The following is a 19,471-nucleotide window of genomic DNA, read 5'->3' on the forward strand; positions in this document are numbered from 1 at the left end:
TAAAGAGAGCATGAAAAAGGTCAGAGAAGGTCTTGAGAAAAGACAGAGAAAGAAAGAAAAAGATGAGAGCTGGTACAAGAATTGGTTTTCAACCTCTCCATGGTTGTCAACCCTATTTCCTTCCATCTTGGGACTATTAATTGGGTTATTTTTGCTTATTTCTTTTGGTCCCTGGGCCTCAAATAGGCTGACTAACTTTGTGAAACAACAGATAGGTAATTTGATAGCAAAATCTATTCAGATACATTATCATAAGTTAGCTATGGAGGACCATGAGACTCAAGATGACGTTGTTACTCTATCCAGGGTGTTCCCAAATCCCATCTCCACCCAACCTAAAAGAGGGGACTTCTGCCCCTAGACCAAGCAGAGAGGGGCCACCCAGAACACCCTCTGACTGGCGATCTGAATTCTTTCTTAGGCTGTGAGGCTAAGCACTGCAAGGGAATATAAATAAAAGTTGAAAATATGTTTCTAGGTTCCCAGGGGAACAAGCCTGACTGCATAGGGGTTGATGTCAAAAGTATCCCCTCTCCAGGAAAAAGACATCAGGATGGGTATGGCTCTCATGCCTCACTGGACAACGACAGGAGGACTGGAACCATTACAAGGTCCCCTTTAATTACTGGAGGTCAGGCCTCTGTCCCTGCCTTGGCAAGATTAGAATCACCACAGCCCTTCTATACTTGGAGAAGGGAGGAGATGTCAGGGGCAGCCCAGCTTATACATTGAAGGCCTAAAATCAGTCATAAGCCTAAAATCAGCAATAGGCCTGACATACATGCCTGCTAACACAAAGTCTTGGGTCTCTGTAGAAAAACACTGAAACAGATGGCTATAAACTATTGTAAACAGGCAGCTTTTGTGGAAATTTACCAGCCTGAGTAGTAATAGACCTTGTAAGTAGGCAGCCTTGGCGGATAGTACCAACTTAGATAAGGACAAGTGAATCATAGGCAGCATCATAGTGACCTGTCCCCTGAACCTTCACCCAGCTGATAACCTGTTCTGAAAGATATCTGTACTCCCCCTGAACACCTATGCTCCTGTGTCATCCCCTTCCCCACATCCTGCCTTTTTGTGTTTATAACCCCTGTGTTAAAAAGTAAAAAATTATGATTTGATAATAAAAAAAGCAAAAAAAAAAAAAAAAAAAAGTGCCATGGTCATGGTGTCTGTTCACAGCAATAAAATCCATTTAAGACAGATATCAACCACAATCTGACTGGATTTAAGGCCCACTTCATGAGATGGAACCCACTCCTGACATTGATCAAATGGCCAATAACCTATGGCTAGGTAGGCTAAGGGTCTAGGGAATAACCAAATACTAAGGTTATGCTTAAGGAATATAGCAACAAAATAACTCCTACTGACATTCTGTTATATACATAATCAGTGCCTCACTCAGCCATCACCCAAGACTCACAGCTGGACAATGTTGAGAGAGTAAGAGACCTTAAAATACTGAGTCCTAAATACTCCATCAAATCCCTCCCCTCAAGGCTAGAGGATCTATGCAAAAGAGGAGGCAGAAAGATCATAAGAGCCAGAGAGGATGGATGATACCATGGAAACAGAGTCTCAGGACACAAGGATTGACACACATATAAACTCATGGAGACTGTGTTAGTATACACAGGGTCTGCACAAGTTCAAGCCAGAGCGGGTCCTAGCACTGAGAGGAGAAGCAGCCATGAACTACCATTGCTATCCAAGAATCTACCTCCAATTAACAACCTTTCAAAAAGGAAAAATTAGTTTCTCATTTAGTATTTAGTAGAACACACTTAAGGGCAGACTCCATGCCCAGCAGTAGATAACCAACACAAAATAAACTAAAATGTAGTTTTGTAGGGTTATTTTTGTTTGATTGATTGATTGATTGATTGATTGATATCGCTTTGGTTGTGCTCTTTTTTTTTTTTTTAACCTTATGAGTCTTTTACTTATATGTGATGGTTTCCAATTTTAAGTTTTATAAGGTGTCAGGAGCAGCCTTGCTTATACACTGAAGGCCTAAATCGGCCATGGGCCTGAGTCGGCCATGCATGCCTGCTAACACAAAGTCTTGGTCTCTGTGGGAAAGCACTGATCCTGGAACAGATAGCTATAGATCTTGTAAACGGGTAGCTTTAGTGGAAAACTACCAGCTTGGATAAGAACAAGTAGTCATAGGTCTTGTGGATAGGTAGCCTTGGTGAAAGTACCAGCTTGGATAAGAACAAATGAATCATAGAGTCATAGTGACCTAGTCCCTGCTTCTACACCCAGCCAAAAACCTATCCTGGAAGATATCTGTACTCCCCCTGAACACCTATGCTCCCATGTCATCCCCTTCCCCACATCCTGCCTCTATGTGCATATAACCCCTGTGTGAAAAAAACTAAAACAATGGTTTGATCAGACTATAGACAAGCCATGGTTTTTCATGTTCTCCTATTTACCCCCATTCTCTCTTTCATGCAGTCCCCCAGTCCCTGTTCACTGCCCTGCTGGATGGGGCAATAAGGCTGTTTGATTGGTTGATTGCTGTATGTATGTGTGTGCAAGTGTCTGTGTGTATGTTTGTGCCTATGTGTACATCCCTGTTTGCACATGTTTGTGTGTGTCTGTGTCTTTGTATTTGTGTGTGTATTGTGCATGTCTATGTGTCTTCTTATTTGTATGTGTGTATGTCTGTGTGTGTGTTTATATTTGTATGTGTTTATGCATGTGTCTGCATACACATCTATATATGTGTGTATATGTGCCTGTGTGTGTATATGTGTGTCTGTATGTGTGTGTGCATGTGTCTGTGTGTCCATGTCTGCATGTGTGTGCATGTATATATTCATGTATGTATGCATGTGAGTGTCTGTTTGTCTATGCCTGTGCATATGTGTGTTTGCATATGTCTAAATTTCTCGTGCTCTTAGTTTCTTTTTTTCTTTTGTTTGGTTTTTTCTTTTCTTTCACTCTTGATTGTTTTATGTACCTAATTTTGTTTTCTTAAGAGAATAAAAACTTTGAGTTGGAAGGGTAGGAGTATGGAATGGTCTGGGATGTGATGAGGGAGGGAAAAACATGGTCAGAGTATATTGTATGAAACAAATTTATTTTCAAGAAAAAAGCAATTTTGAGTGTTTTTTTTTTTTCTTTTGGTTGGTTGATTAGTTTTTTGTTTGGTTAGTTTGTCTGCTTGTTTGTTTTGCTAACAGGGTTTCTCTGGGTAGCCCTGGCAATCCTGGAGCTCGTTCTGTACGCTAGACTATCCTCAAACTCAGAGCTCCCCCTGTCCCTGCCCCTGCCCTGCCCCTGCCCCCACCCCCTGAATGCTGGGTGGCACCCACCACCTAGCAAAACAAATATCTACAAAACGGGACTGTGGTGTGTATCCTTTCTAATCAGGAATAAGGCAGAGAAAGCTGCTGAAGAGAAGATGAGCAACAGTGATATCTGGCCTTTCCTTTAGCTTCTTGGTTCATCACCATCTATTAAACAAACTTCAGTGTGAGACTTTTGATTTCTTTAAAAACCCAGTTATGTTATGTGAATATGCTTTCTTTTTAGTCCTAGATATGAAATAAAAGGCTATTTTGTGCAGGTGACTATGATTTGTCTCATGCATTATGAGGGGCATGGTTTTAGCCCAGTTGCAGATAGTTTATATTTGGAATCATGGGAACTTTACAGAGGGTATAAAATCCCTTGAAGTTTTTTCCAATTTTAATTTAAAATAGACTTTTAAAATATAATATATTCTGATTATGATTCCCCTCCCCCTGCTCCTCCCAGTTCCCCTTTCCTTTTCTCTCATCCAGATCCACATTCTGCCTCTCCTTAGAAAACAAACAGGCATTTAAGGAAATATTAATAAAATAATAGAATATATAATAAAGCAAAAGCAAACAAATTGAATATGACAAAAGCACCAAACAAGACAACGAGCCAAAGACAAAGAACAAGAAACACATATAGATCCAGGGACACACAAATTCACACACATAGGAATCCCATAGATACACAAAAGCAGAAGCCACAATATATATGCAGAGGATCTATAAGATAAGGAAAAAGATGTCCTGAATTGACATTATGAGAGCAAAAACCTCCAAAGATGCTATTTTCTTCTGGCCATCTACTGCTGGGCACCAGGTCTACACTTAAGGCTGGTTTGTGTCCACAGTGAGACTTGCTTGGAGAAAGCTAATTTTTAATTTACAAGTGGCTATCAATGGGGGGGGGGGTAGTCTACTTTTTTCAGCCTTAGGACTCCAGTACAGACCTGTGCAGGCCCTATGCATTATACCACAATCTCTGTGAGTTCATATGTAGGCCTGACCTATTTATGTTTAGAAGACCTTATGAATGGAAACTTGAGGGGGGGTGGGGGGGGAAATCGGTTGTGTCTGATGGTGTTTTGCTGGGGCAAACACATGAAGAAGTGTTTCCCTGAAGTGGACAGAGGTGAAAGGATATTTCACTAAGGCAGGCTTATGAAGGACCATGTCACTGAAAAAAATGTTCTGCTAAAGCAAACACATGAAAAGACAAGTGATGAAGGATACTTTGCTAACAATACTTATGAATTGGTCCACCATACATTGTGTAGTTGATCTCTGTTTTTCAGGACTCCATAGAAATACATACACACACACACACACACACACACACACACACACAAACACTTCTGGTGATGTACTATGACTTCTTCCCATTTCTGCAGACTCAGGCAGATTGGCAGAAAGGTGTCAGCTGAGACAGACTCATGTGCTGAGGCAAAACCCGTGGAGCACACATGATATTTGGAGGAACTATAAGTAGTACTCACAGGCAAAGAGATGGGCTTGCTTGGAGAACTAGCTGTACGACACTTGTTGGCCATGTGTCTTCACTGATCTTCACTTCATTGAGAGGCAGAGCTGAGAACTTCTCCTGGCATCGCTGATGATCCTAATTCCTCCTGCTTCCTCCTGCCGATTCAGCTGAGGCCTCACAGTCTGCTAGGTCGTACTACCGATGCTGATTCACGTTTACTATCCTGACTCTACCTGCCACTGCTGACCTGTGAACTGAACCGTTCATTTCCTGACAATGCAGATGGGATTTGCTCCAAAGAACTATTTCTAAACAGGTCCACTTTCCCCGTATCCTTTCTTTTCCACTACCTTTGGTGGGTGGTAGACTAGAAAAGAGGTTGAAGTGTTTAAGAGCCATCACTAAAAGTGGGCTTTGAAAAAATTAATGTTGCAACCTTGATTCCTTAGTGTCCTCCACTGTCTTTGGCTTACACTCTTTCTGCCTCCTCTTCTGCAGAGTTGCCTGAGGCCTTAAGAAAAGGGATTTGATGGAGATATCCCTTTGGGGGCTGAGTGTTCCAAGGTCTCTCACTCTCTGCATAATGTCTAACTTTGGGTCTCTGTATTTGTTCCTATTTGATGCAGGAGGAAGCTTCTCTGATGATGGCTGAATAAGGCACTGCTATATGAGTATAGCAGAATGTCATTAGGAGTCATTTCATTCTACGTTAATTTATAAAACATTTGGTTTCCTCATAGTTTCTTAGCATATCTATAGTCTCAAAGTTTCAACCACCCAAACAGCATTATGAGTTCCATTTCATGGAGTGGGCCTTAAATCAAATATTGGTTGGTTACTTCCACGAACTTTATGGTATTGTACCACCACATCTTGTGGGCAGGTTACCAGCGTAGGTCAAGGGTTTGTAGCTGGGTTGGTGTTACCTTTCTCGTTTGGTAGCATGCAGAGTTACTTCCAGTATTATGAACATTCGTTCATAGGAGTGAAGGTTCTGTGTGGGCACCAGCTCAACTTTCCATGTGCAATGAGTTATATAAGTCATCTTTACCAATAGAGCCTTGTCATCAATTTGGAGAGAGCAACCAATAGCCTTGGTAATAGCCATGGTTGTTTAGAGATTCCCATGGGACCCCTTTGGCCAAGAACTCAATTAGATGCAACCCATTCCTGGCACTGGGGATACATTTGGTGATGAACGCAGTCCAGTCCTCTAGAAGAGCAACCACTGCTCTTAACTACTGAGCAATCTCCCAAGCCCTTTCCAAATGTTTTTAATAAAAAATTTGTTTGAGTGGCTGATTGATTTTATTTATTTATTTATTTATTTATAGTGTGTGTGTGTGTGTGTGTGTGTGTTTGTGTGTAAGAGAGAGAGAGAGAGAATATGTGTGTGTGAGAGAGACAGAGTGTATGATTGTGTGTGTCTGTGTTTGTCTGTATATCTGTCTGTCTGTATTGTCTGTGTATTCATGTGTTCCAGGAAACACCTGTAGAGGTCAGAACTTGTGGGAGTCAGATTTTCCTTCCACCATGTGAGATCTAGAGACCAAACTAAGGTTGCCAAGTTTGGTGAAGTTTGCTTACCCACTGACCCATCTTGTCAGTCCTTAATAAATATTTTTAATTGACTATATAATTGGGCTTTATAAAGATTTAAGAGAAGAAATCAATAGTGTAGATAAAACATTTTGTGAACACTGAATTGCATTGAAAAAGAGAAAGCTCTCAGCATTTTGTCCATTTATCCTAAGGTGACTTAGACTTTCTGAGAAGCAGTATACTGGGACCCTCTCACACTTTGTGTGGCTCACCAAGAGAATGCATACAGCATCCTCACTATCGTGCATCTCTTGCTCAGGAGGAAGACAGAAGTCTACAGATACTTAAAAAGGAAAGGAAGCAAGAAACAAAGAAATGGATAACCTGGATGGACCCTTGAAAAACTTCATTTGACTGTGGAAAAGGCAATTCCAATTTCATGTAATTAGAAGTTATTTTAATTGGTATGAACTACAGTCCAGGTTTCTTTGACAATGACAGATAATGGTCTTCTCTTTGCATTGGGTTGGAAACTGTAACAGCAAGCAACTTTTAAACCCAACGTGCTGGGTTTTCTCATCTCTACAGCACTTTGCAAACTCCAATCACAGAATAACAATGCCAGGGAAATGCCATAATGGCACCATAAACACAGAATCACCGATGATGCTTTCAAAGAAGTTAATGCTCTGTCATGATGAATCCATTCTCTTGAAAAGGCCAATTGCTTACACACTCCATACATCTGCTTAGTTTTCAATATTCAGGCTTTTTTCTGAGACAGTATTTCAGCCTGGAGGTCCCCATAGATTGTATTCACAAGCATTATGTTTTGGATCACAAAACCTAGAGGTAACTCCCTGAGAACAAGAGAGCTACCCCCACCCCTCCATGGCCAGGGAAGCAGGTAGATCTTCAAACCTACACTCTCTCTCATCTCCTATAAATCTAATACTCCAATCTCATCCAAAGATCTGTAGCAGACTACCTACTGCAGCCTGCCCTGCCCCTCTGCTCTCATCTTCTTAACAAAGCACAAAGACTGAAAATAAATTTTGAGGCGACTCAAAATTGAAAAGCTCAAGTTTCCTTGCCTCTAATTCTTAACATTGCCCCAGTCCCAGGGGATGCCACACCCAGCCATAGCTGTTGGATGGAAGAAACCATCTGTTCAGTAAATGCACTGCCTGTCTCTGATAAAATAAATTAACTCTTAAAGACTAGAGGATTAGGGACTTAACATTTCATTTCGGTAGTTTGCATTCTTCCATTTTTAAAGAGATCGTGTAAAATATTCACATAATGTAAAAGATTGGTTTTAACTACCTCATTATGTGACTAAAACTACCTCATTATGTGACTAAAACACATCATAAAACATTATACATTGTAATTTTATTTTAGTAATATATATTCATATTATACATATGTACATACATGTGCACAAATAATCAAAATAAATTTTTAATCAATAATTGTTTCATTGGGTGGAATGAATGTTTATTCATTTCTGAATATCTACAGTGAGTATGTAATACTTTTATAGAAAAACTATTTCAAATTTTTTAAATCATTCTAAAAGCAAATGTTTCAGTAGGCATTAAATGGTGATTATTAACTCTCTTTAGTATTCCCATGTGTTTCCAAATGAGCTTCAGGTGTTTTCAAATCAGCTAGGCCTATTGTATTAAGACAAATACATTTCAACAAATACACTTTTCCAGCACCAGGGTGAAGGCAGGCAGGGACTAAGGCACTCTAGGAGACTCAAAATTCAAAAGCTCAAATGTCCTTGCCTTTAACTTTCAGTGCTACCCTGTCCCAATGGGATACCACACCCAGGCATTGATGATGGACTGAAGAAGCCATCTGTGCAGCAAATACACTGCCTGTGTCTGGTGAGATGAAATAGTTGACAAAATCCATGCTTAAATAAATCAGGAAGATGGTAACTGAAGCACAGATGTTTACAATCTTTCAGCACAGTTGTATAAACATCATCTGTCAGGAAAACAATGCCTGCTGGACTGTCTCTCACATTCACACAACCCAATCAAAACTTTGAGAACCAGGTCTGTGCTTAACACATTCATTTTCCCATTTAATCAAAAAAAAAAAAAAAAAAAAAAAAAAAAAAAAAAAAAAAAAAAAAAAAAAACCCTTATCAACAGGAGGCTATTATTTTTATTTTATAGATCGAAAAATTGTAGCTCAGAGACATCTAGTAACTAGTGGACAGCTAGACACCAAACTGATAATACTGTCTCTTCCATGCTTATATTTCAAGCTTATCCATCCTCCTTTTCAAAGCTGTAACAGCCTCCGAACCCTCAGCTGCAAACAACCAGCAGAATTATAGTAATGCTAAAACAAACAGAAGAAGAAATGTGTTCTAGAACACAAGCACATTTCATTAAGTCATCCTGTAATTGCCTTAAAAAGGTAAGAGGTTCTAGTCTGAGCACTGAAGTGTAGCACTGTTCTTTAAAAGTCGACTGGAATGAAAGTCAGCAAAATGATAGAGCCCTAGTGAGGAATTAAAATTATTTTTCTTATTTAGTAATTTAATGATGCAAAAGTACTATTTTAATTAGAAATCACAAAAGAATACTAACAAACTATATTCCTTTTAGATAATCCAGCATCTCACCCCACCTCCTCAATGAACAGAAATTCTATCTCAGCTGGTGTTTCTACTGAAGCCGTTACACCTAATCGTCCATAACTGTCATTTTTACCAAGTTGTTTCTCACTGCAGATGCCCAAGGCCCCACCTTTTTCTGCCTTGGCCTGTCATCTCTGACCTTTCAAGTCTCCCTGAAATCAAATTGCCAAATCCTATTTTGTTTTAGCAGAGCATCTCCTAATACTTCTAATGTGATTTAGACTGACAAGGCTGGGCTACAATTTTCAGTAACATATCTGCAGATGAAAAGGTGACTGGCCAGGAGGGCACTCCAGTGGGTTTCCAACTGGAAATCCCAGGCTGCAGAGGGCCCTTCCCCATTACTGGGTGCTCCAGTGGGTATAATATCTAATGTTCTTAGAGTGCTCACTATGTGACAGGCATCCTGCCAAGTGATTTTGTAGGTCTTCACAGGTCTTACCTACTTGAGTTACACATCTATGTAGCGTTGCATTTGATATGATAAGTGGGCTTACTCCATGTCCTAAATAAATATTCAGAACTAAACTGGGACTTGATTCTAAGCTCTGACTCATTCTTTTATTAATGAGATCTTACTATGTGTTATGAATCGTACTTAGCACTAATCTTATGCTTATGTGGAGTGACAATTTCTTAAAGTTGAAGGATGCAAATTAATATAATATTTTAGGCTTACAAAGAAATGTGTAAAGTATTCACAAAGAATGGAAGTTGTTCTAACTGACCTAAGTAAATTAATTTTTAAAATCTTGCAGCAGGACCCTGGGAGATGCCTCAGTTGTGTAAATTGCTTGACATGAAAGCAGGAGGATCTGAGTTCAAATCCCACACACCCACACACCAGTTGAGCATGAGTGAGAGGTTACAAGATCAGAAATGACTCAAAGACAGCTGCATCATCAATGCCCACCCCAACACAGGTGACAACTCACAAAGCTGGGAACCTAAAGCAGACTGCATAGCCTGGAGGCAGCTCAACCGGTTGGAAAAGTGTCCTTGCCAAGTGACTCTGTTGTTCTAAACCTCTCCCTGGAAACCAGTTTTGGTCTCAGAGTCTTCTCTGTACCCTTGCTTGTCTGAAAGTGACTTTACAATATTTTTACTTCTCTTTGAGATGGAGGGGCCTAGTGAATATGGTCAGATTCAGGGACTTCCTGGAGCTATTTTGAGTTGTTTCTTTCTTGTTTTAAGGAGCTTCCCTGCAGGATGGGAAGTTTTAATCTCAAAGGACACTATTACACAACACTCACAACACATGCATACATTCACATATACCATGCGCACACACGTGTTGAGCGTGTTAAGGGAATGTGTTCCCTCAATGCTCTTATTAACATTCTATATTAGACCATTGTATATTAGAGCATTTCTGAAGGAAATTCCAGCTTCAGTCCTTTAACTGTAGCACTGTTACATGCTCAGCTCCTTACACATTCAGTATAGCATAATTCTTGTCCAGTTTATCTGTCACCAACCCAGATAATTTATATTTTGTAATAATATTCATGAATGTATATAAGTAAACATGCATATGTTGAAATCAATTCAAAATTTGTAAGTTACAATCCTGTTTGGGGGAAAAAAATGCCTAATGGGGGAATACATATTTATTTTTAAAATTAGGATGAAATATGGAACAATTTAAAAATAATTAGAAATTGCATATGTCTTCTATAAACCATATTATATTTTATAATCCTATAAATATAACTAACTTATTTTATAATCCTATAGCTATCTCATTTATAATCAGAAATAGAAAACCATATTTTCTGCAAAATCAGGACTCAGGATTGATTTTATGAATCTCCAGCTTTTGTTTTACTGAATTTAGGAATATCTTGCATATTAATTTAAACATCATTTTTTTCAATTCCTTTCTATTCCAAATGTAAAATAAAAAAAAACAGACTTTATCACTGTAGAAATGTCTAACCCCAGTCAGATCCTGTGCTACCCACTCAGACCCCTCTTTACGACTGACACAAAATTCTATAGCTAATCTTTTATCATTTTCTTTTTTTAAATGTAAAAGATATTTGGAAACAATGAAGACTGTGGGAAGCCATGGCAAGGCCTTACTCTTGGCAAACACTCACCCTTGGCTCTCCCATCTACTATTCTTTCTGCTTACCTTCCATGATTCACTTGTCAGTTCTCAGAACTTCAAACAAGACCTCATAGCAACCCACCTTAGTAACCCTTCCTCCTGATCTCTAGATTTAGCCAACATCCTGCTAGATAGATGTTTTTAGAACCCCTGGTAACGAAAAGGCTTTGTGAGAATAACTTAGTTAGACCCCACAGCTGTAGCCAGCTTCCTCCACCTGCAAAGCCCTCTTTCCTTTCCTACCCTTCCCCATATCCTGTTTTCAGAGTATATAACCTGTGTGAACAATAAAATCTTTGCCAGCTTGATCAGACTTCTTGACTTGCTGTGCCTCCTTATTTTCTCGTGCATCTCAGTCCTCTCCACAGGGTCTAAGAGTCCCACTTGATTGTCCAGCTGGCCTGGACAGAAGACTTTTCAGTTTCCTCTCAAATCTAGTCAGCCTGAGAGAGCAGCCTGGCTTCTAAGCCCTCTGCAGGATCCACTAAATCCTGGTAAGACCCCACCATATCTTTCCCTGATTTCTCCCTTTCTTTTTTCCCCATACAATAGGACTCTCAAGAGTGTTCCCTACTAAGCTTTGTCACACTCTCTTCTGTTGGTCTCTCTATGCCTCTGCTTCTTGGAGAGTGTGCTTTGCACTGCTATATTTAAGCCTGTATCTTCGTCTCTTTTTTAACCAACAATCAAATGGAAGAGTACAGCTTTAAAAGATTCCAGTTAGGAGAAATATTAGAGATTTGTATCAGTTCTTCTCGAATACTGCCTATAAAACAAAAAAATTACAAACTGTCTCAAAGTCTTTCCAAGCATGAGTTTGCATTTAAGATCTGATAGCTGTACTCCTTGGGCTGGCTCACATGCAGTTCTTAATATAATTTTTTCTTCTAGTAGGAAAGATAGTTAGGGAATGAAAGTAGCAACTGTAATATGTGCCCTGCCCAATAAATCCATTAAGAATGGGAGATTAAAGTTGATTGGGTGTTGGAAAAAGTTGATTTCTAGATGCAATCAACCTGAGGAAAAATCAAATGTGAACAAGCACAGTATAGTATAAAATATAGAAGTTCAGTGTGACTGCAGATTCAAAATTTTCAACAGCCGTATTCAGTGGATTAATAAAAAATATCAAAGCTAGACAAAGATATACATCTGTCAATCAACAGTACACTAATTGATACAGATAAGGATCACCCACCAGTGTTGAAATCACTAGATGGGAGACTGTCGGGAAAGAGTAGTCTGGCATTATTTACATAACAGAATTCTCCCATAGAATATTTATTAATCTACAAAGGACAAACAGTACCTTTATGAAAGAAATGTTTCACAAGTCACCTTACCCAAAAGATTGACATTACTCTTTTGCATCCAGTTATGATAAAATGGGAAGCAAGCCATACCATCTATACAGTATTCTTATCAATAAAATAATTGTAATGAGATCACAAGGGAAACAACCAAAAATATCTGGGTAGTAGAAATTCTTCAAGGCAGCTAAACACTTCAGAATGTTTTTGCCATAAAACTCATAAAAAAGTAGTTTTGAATTAAAGACAAAATATATAATAACCAACATCAATACAAGAACATTGATTGGGGTAGACTTTAATTTGAGACTCGACTTACAATTTAAAGAACATTCGAAGAAAATTTTAGCAATTAAAAAGTGTTAGCATGAGCATTATCGAGAACAAGCCCCTGTACCTTGCCTGGGCACCACAGTGGGGCTGGCCTTTATCAAGAGGAAACACAAGTGAGTTGGCTAGAACACTCCTCTGCCAAGTGGTGCCATGGTGTGAGGGTGATGCACACAAACACACACACACACACTGCCACCTGAAGCATTCGGAAGAACTGGCTCCAGGGTCATGAGAGCAGGTGAGCTGGTCTTGTCCATCATAGGCTGCAAGACTTGAGAGACTGGGCCCCACACTTCATCTGGGTCCCACAGTAGAGCTGGCTCTAGTGGAGGGGGACACAAGTGAGCCCCTATGAGGGCCAGAGCATGGAAAAGCTAGTCCCACTACTCCTCAGGCCTCACTACTCCTCTGCTGTGAGGTAGCCTAGGCAGAGGGGAGATGCCTTCTGACCCTTTGCCCTTCGTGAGAGCATACCAGAGGATCATGAGAGAAGATAAGCTGGTCCTGACCCTTTGCCAGCTGTGTCACATGGGAGAGCAGGCCCTGCACCTCTCCTGGGAAGCACAGTAGTGCCAGCCTTGGTTGGGGGGAGTGGGTATACCAGCCCTGAAGACAGCACTAAGGCGAGCTGGCCTCACCACTCTAGTGCTAAGTGGTGTAGTTTCAGTGTGATTGCCCCTCCCCTCACTCCCTCACCACCTGCAGTAGCTGGGAGAGCCTTCCCTGGAGTCATGAGAGTTAGTCCTACCCTATCAGTAGCTGCTGCACTTATGAGAGTGAGCTCTGTACCTTGACTGAGCAGCACAGTGAAGCTGGCTCTGGAAGCGAGCATGCGTGAGTGCGTGTGTGCGTGTGTGCAGCACCCCCTCCCCCCCCACACACACACACCGCCGCCGGTCTGAGGGTCTGAGAACATGAGAGCAGGAGAGCTGAGTTCTGCTGATGGCAGCATTGGGTGGACTAGCCAGAGCAATCCAGAAGAGCTCACCCTGGTAGCACAGATAAGGGAGAGCCAATGGGACAACCAGCTCAGCTACCACCCAGGCCCAGATGCAGGGCTCTGGACTGGCCAACTCCCAAATCTATGTAATCCTCAAAAGGTTGAGATGAATGAAAGGGCCATTTCTGCTGATCTAAAGCACCAGGATCTCTATAACTCGGGGCAACAACAGGAAAACTGGGAGGAATCCCAATGAGGATCCAATATTGATGGTCTCACCCAAGTCAGAGACCTCGAACCAGACCAATTGTCCTGGCCAGCAGGGCATTAAACAGGGGTCCAGGAGGTCACCTGAAACAGAAGATGAGAGACAGGCAAATGCAAAGAATGGCGATCTGTCTATAGGCTGATCAAATCACCGATTTTACTTTTTTCACACAGGGGTTATATACACAAAAAGGCAGGATGTGGGGAAGGGGATGGCACAGGAGCATAGGTGTTCAGGGGGAGTACAGATATCTTCCAGAACAGGGTATCAGCTGGGTGAAGGTTTATGGGACAGTTCACTATGACTCCACCTATGATTCACTTATCCTTATCTAAGTTGGTACTATCCACCAAGGCTACCCAAGGTCTATGACTATCCACAAGACCTATGACTACTTGTTCCTATCCAGGCTGGTAAATTTCCACAAAAGCTGCCTGTTTACAATATGTTATAGTTATCTGTTTCAGTGTTTTTTTCACAGAGACCCAAGACTTTGTGTTAGCAGGCTGACTTAGGCCTATGGCTGAATTTAGGCCTTCAGTGTATGAGTAAAGCCCCTGACAACCAATGACTCATTGAAAAAATGAACATTTGCAAGTAAAGATGTGTGGACAGAGAGAAGTGCTGTGAAACACACTGTGACACACTAAAGCTTCCACAACAAGATGTTTTCTATGCTTTACTTTTGTTGTTGTCGGTAGTGGTGGGTTTGTGTGTGTAAGTTTTTATCTTGTGAGGGGAGATAGCCAGGGCAAAGAGCAGGACTGGGGTGTGTGATGTGAAAATTACAAAGAATAAAAATTTTTTTTAAAAAGAAAGAAACGTTAGCATGCAGTCTGTTAGATATTATTAGCTACCGTATCACTTTTCTGTGTGAGCAATTATGCTTTTGCTTTGCTTTGCTTTGTGTGTATGATAGCTTGTTTTGTGGTGGTGGTGTTGTTGTTTGTTTTGGAGGGTTGGTTTAGTTCTTTTGTTGTTTGTTTTGTTTTGTTTTGTTGGTGAAACAGTCTCACTGTGTAGCCCAAGAACGTCTCCAACTGACAATCCTGTACGTCAGTTTCCGGAGCCTTAGAATCACGAGTATTCAGCACTGTAAACTCTACCTGGCTACATCATGCCTTAAATCCCTAGGAATAGAAACAGCATTATAGGACTGTAGGGAAACATCTTTATCTTTAGGTAGTAAGTACTGAGCATAGAGGTGGAATGGGGGGATGTTCCAGTTTGCTTTCTCTTGGCTCAAGAAGCGAGCGGGAATTAGAAGCTCTTCCCTGTGAACATGGTGGTCAGATGGTGATAAATGATAGAAAGAAAATGGTTTAAACTATTAAAATTTTGTACATTCAGGTGAAGGCAATGTGGGGGCTTGGTTATGGTACTATTTGAACATTTCTGAAGACCTCAAATGTTTTTCAGAACAAAAGACTGGGAAAAAACCAAGATACATACATGTCACTTTGTGTGATTAAACCTGACCTCTGAATCAGGTCCCACACATCAGAGGGATGTTCATCAAATGAGACTGAGCAATAATGTTGACATGTTCCTGTTGAGTGACTGTAGACTAGTCAGCTGTATCAGGCCTTCATGTGGTATATTTTATCACCTTAATTCTCTCTTTTTTAAGTTGGCTGAGTAAAAAGACTAACTTCTCTATCTGAGCACAGAAACAGACTTTGGAGCACATAGAATCTATCAAAGGAATTATGAACTGATTGATACTTGCTCAGATTTGTTGTGTTTATTTACCCCTTTTGAAGTAAAATATTTGCCTTTTGTTACAAGATCTTTGAAATCACAGGAAAACAAAATTGATCTTACAAGTCTGGTTGTGGAGTTTAAGGCTGAAATAAAACACACACATTTTGGCATCTTAAAACGTGGCCTCCAAGAAACATGGGCCCTTGGCTTTATAACCGAAAAATTAAAGAAGATTTTAAATGCTTAAGTCCTCAGTTGCCTGGGTCACAGCATTTACATTTTTACTTGAGTTCATAACCTGCTGGTGCCACGGGCAGCATTTCTGCTAAACCAAAAGAAATAGGCCTTTGCCTCAGCTGTCATTTGTGAGGTTGAGATACACAATATAAACCATTTGCCAAAGGGAAAAGTGCATCCAGAAAAGAGCATCCCATCCTTATACCAGGGAAATAAACCCTAAAATATGAAAGTCAGAGACAGAAGGGACCAATACCAAAGAACTGAAACCTCCTCTTCACAGGGGGCTTGCCTTTTGAAAACCCTTCCAGGCTCTTTGAGGACTACATAAAACACTCTTGTTCCTAAGGTGATGCTGTGATCAACCACTGTGGTGTCTAGATGACACTGTGCAGTTTAAAGAATGAATACCTTGCAGTTTTTGAAGGTTGAGTTTGTTTCTCCAGTAAGTTGTTTTTGGTGTCAGTTATATAATTGAAGGAGATACACTCAATTTATGAGAAATGTCCTCAATATTTCCTGCCTTAAAATTTTTTTAAAAACTTATTTATTTATTTTATGTATTATTTTATGTACACTGTTGCTGACACACCAGAAGAGGATATCAGATCCCATTACAGATGGTTGTGAGCCACCATATGGTTGCTGGAAATTGAACTCATGACCTCTGGAAGAGCAGCCAGTGCTCTTAACCTCCGAGCCATCTCTCCAGCCTACCTTAAACTTGTATACATTCCCTCACAAAACCTCCATGTGAATCACAGCAGCTGTCTTCAGAGTGGACCGAGACTAAGCAGTTTATTAATCCTTGGGGCTGTGTATGACCTTCGTGTAAGGATTGCCACTCACTGAGGTGTTTCCCGCCTTCAAGGGTGGAAGTTTATTTGTCTTTCTCTTCTTTAATTAGTTTCTTAGAAAATAAGATTTTTTTTAATAAATGCTGTGAAAACATTTCCTTAGAAGTCCACAGCAAGCATGAACTACAAAGCCTGCTGCTTACCTCCCCTCAAAACTGTTTTTCCTAATGTTAAACTAACCATAAACCACACTTTTCAATATTTGTGAGCTCTTATTTACTTATTTATTTAGTGTATTCTGTGCACTTGGGAGGCCAGAAAGTGTCGCGCCCGCTTGTCCAGCAAGGAAGACGCGACAAACCGGATCCTTCTCAACAGCCTTTATTGGAAGCGCTCTTTTAGGTTTCTGGGAGAGACTGACTGGAATGCCCAGAATGGGCTGCTTATATACCCCCAGCCCTGGGCGTGGCAAAGCGCATGGAGGTGTCCAATTGGTCAATTTGCAATGACTCATTAGCATACTCATTAGCATACCCCGCCCGGGAGGGGGTGATTGGCCAGGTTCATGGTACCCTAGTGGTACCTCATTTGCATGCCCCATTTGGGAGGGGCTGGAGTTAAATTCCTAAGTGCACTGCGCATGCCCAGTGCACTGATAGTTCTACCTGAGCCTAAGTAGCCGCCATCTTGGATTGTGCCTCAGAGCAGCTGACGCGCGAATGTCAGAGCTGTCAGCTGCTTTGAGGCTGGGGCGCTGCTTCTCTCAGCTGGCAGCCGCTTTTCAAAGCAGACATGGCTGCCGCTTTTCAAAGCAGGCAGCCGCTTTTAGTTAGCTTCGAGAAAAAACGGGCAGCCGCTTTACCAAGCTGACAGACCTTCGGTGCCTTCCAGCCGTCAGGTCTGCGTCAGGTCAGCTGCTTACAAGAAAGGGGTGTCAGATCCTCTGGGACTAGAGTTACAGATGATTGTGAGCCACTATGTGGGTGCTGGGAATCGTACCTGAGTCCCCTGCAAGCAGACAGTGTTCTTAACCTCAGAGTCATCACTCCAGTGCCAACAGCATATTTTTTTTATTCGGAGAATGGAAAAATTAGGCTTTGGGCTTTCTCTGTTTCTCAATTTTACTTAATGTTTTACTCAATTTGTTTACCAACCTTTGGGTTTCTTAATTTTACTAGTAACAATTTAAATGTTTCAGGTAGAGAATTCCCCAAAGTTGGTTAACTATTCTTTTGAATGTTTAAATTAATACTGGATATAGTGGTGTGTGCCTTTAGTTCCAGCTACTTGGAAAGCTGAGCTCACAAGTCCGAGATAAGCCCAACCAACACAGAGGCTCCATTAAGGAGGAGGAGGAGGAGAAGGAGGAGGAGGAGGAGGAAGAGGAAAAAGAAGGGAAACAAGGGGAAGAAGAGAAAGAAAAAAAGAAAAGGTGAAAAGATTACTTAGATTGGTCACTGTACACATATTTACATAGTATACTCTATATTTTTATACTCTTGAAGGTTTATCTTCTGCAGCAGGATCACTTATTGTTGATATAGGAGTCATCTTATCCCAGGTGGACTCTCTCTACTCTCTCTCTCTCAGTTACGAAAGAGAGAGGCCCTACAGATGTCCTAAAGTCTACAGGTGTGACTCTTCAGAACTACTCTCATGAAGTTATTTTCATTGAATTCATAAAATTATCTTTTTCTCACAACATACCTATTCTTCAGAATTTAGAAGATTATTTTAATGCCACTATATTTATCACAATCTTTGTATTGAAAGAGTTCAGTAGAAAACATACACACACATACACACACACACACGACATACACATATATTTTAACACAGTCTTAGTTTGTATTCTATTGCTGTGACAAAATGTCATGACCACAAAAACTTATAAAAGGAAGGATTTTGTTGGGGGCTTGCTTATAGTATCAGAGGTTAATTCACTATCATCATGGCAAAAAATGAGGTGGCAGGCAGGCTGGCATGGTGCTAGAGCGTTATCTAAGAGCTTACATCTGACCCAAAAGTTGCTGTGTGTGCGTGTGCATGTGTGTGCCTGTGTGTGTGTGTTTGTGTGTGTGTGTGTGACAGAGAGAGAGACAGAGACAGAGACAGAGAGACAGAGACAGACAGAGACACAGAGAGAGATGAGAGAGAGAAGGAGAGGAAATGAAAGACTGGGCCTAACATAGGCTTTTGAAACCTCAAAGCCCACCCACCTTTTCCAACAAGACCACACCTTCTACTCCTTCCCAATAGGGAATGGAGCATTCAAACCTAAGAGCTTGTGGGGCCTGTTCTCATTCAAACCACCACATTCCATGCCCTGGTCCCCATAGGCTTACAGCCTCCTTATAATATAAAATGTACTCAGTTCAACTTGGAAGTCTCTATAGTGTGTCAGTCTCAACGCCGTTTAAAAGTCTCTTCTGAGACTCAAGGCTGTCTCTGAGCCCTAGTCTTCAGCAAAATCAAAATCAAAAAGCAGATCACATACTTCTACATGCAGTGGCACAGAGTAAACAACATTCTAAAAGGGAGAAAAGGAGGCATATTGAGGAAATACCAGACTAAGTCAAGACTGAAACCCAGCAGGGCAAACTCCAATTCTGTCTTAAATGGCTCTTTCAGTCGCTATCCCTTCTGGCTTTATTAACTGCAACATATTTTTCTTCCTTGGGATGCTTCTACTTCCTGTATGCATTTTTTTCTTGGCAGGTATCCCATGGCTCTGCCATCTTTAACATCTTGGGGTCTCTGAC

This window comes from Arvicanthis niloticus, chromosome 28, assembly GCF_011762505.2.
Source record: "Arvicanthis niloticus isolate mArvNil1 chromosome 28, mArvNil1.pat.X, whole genome shotgun sequence".
NCBI lineage: Eukaryota > Metazoa > Chordata > Mammalia > Rodentia > Muridae > Arvicanthis > Arvicanthis niloticus.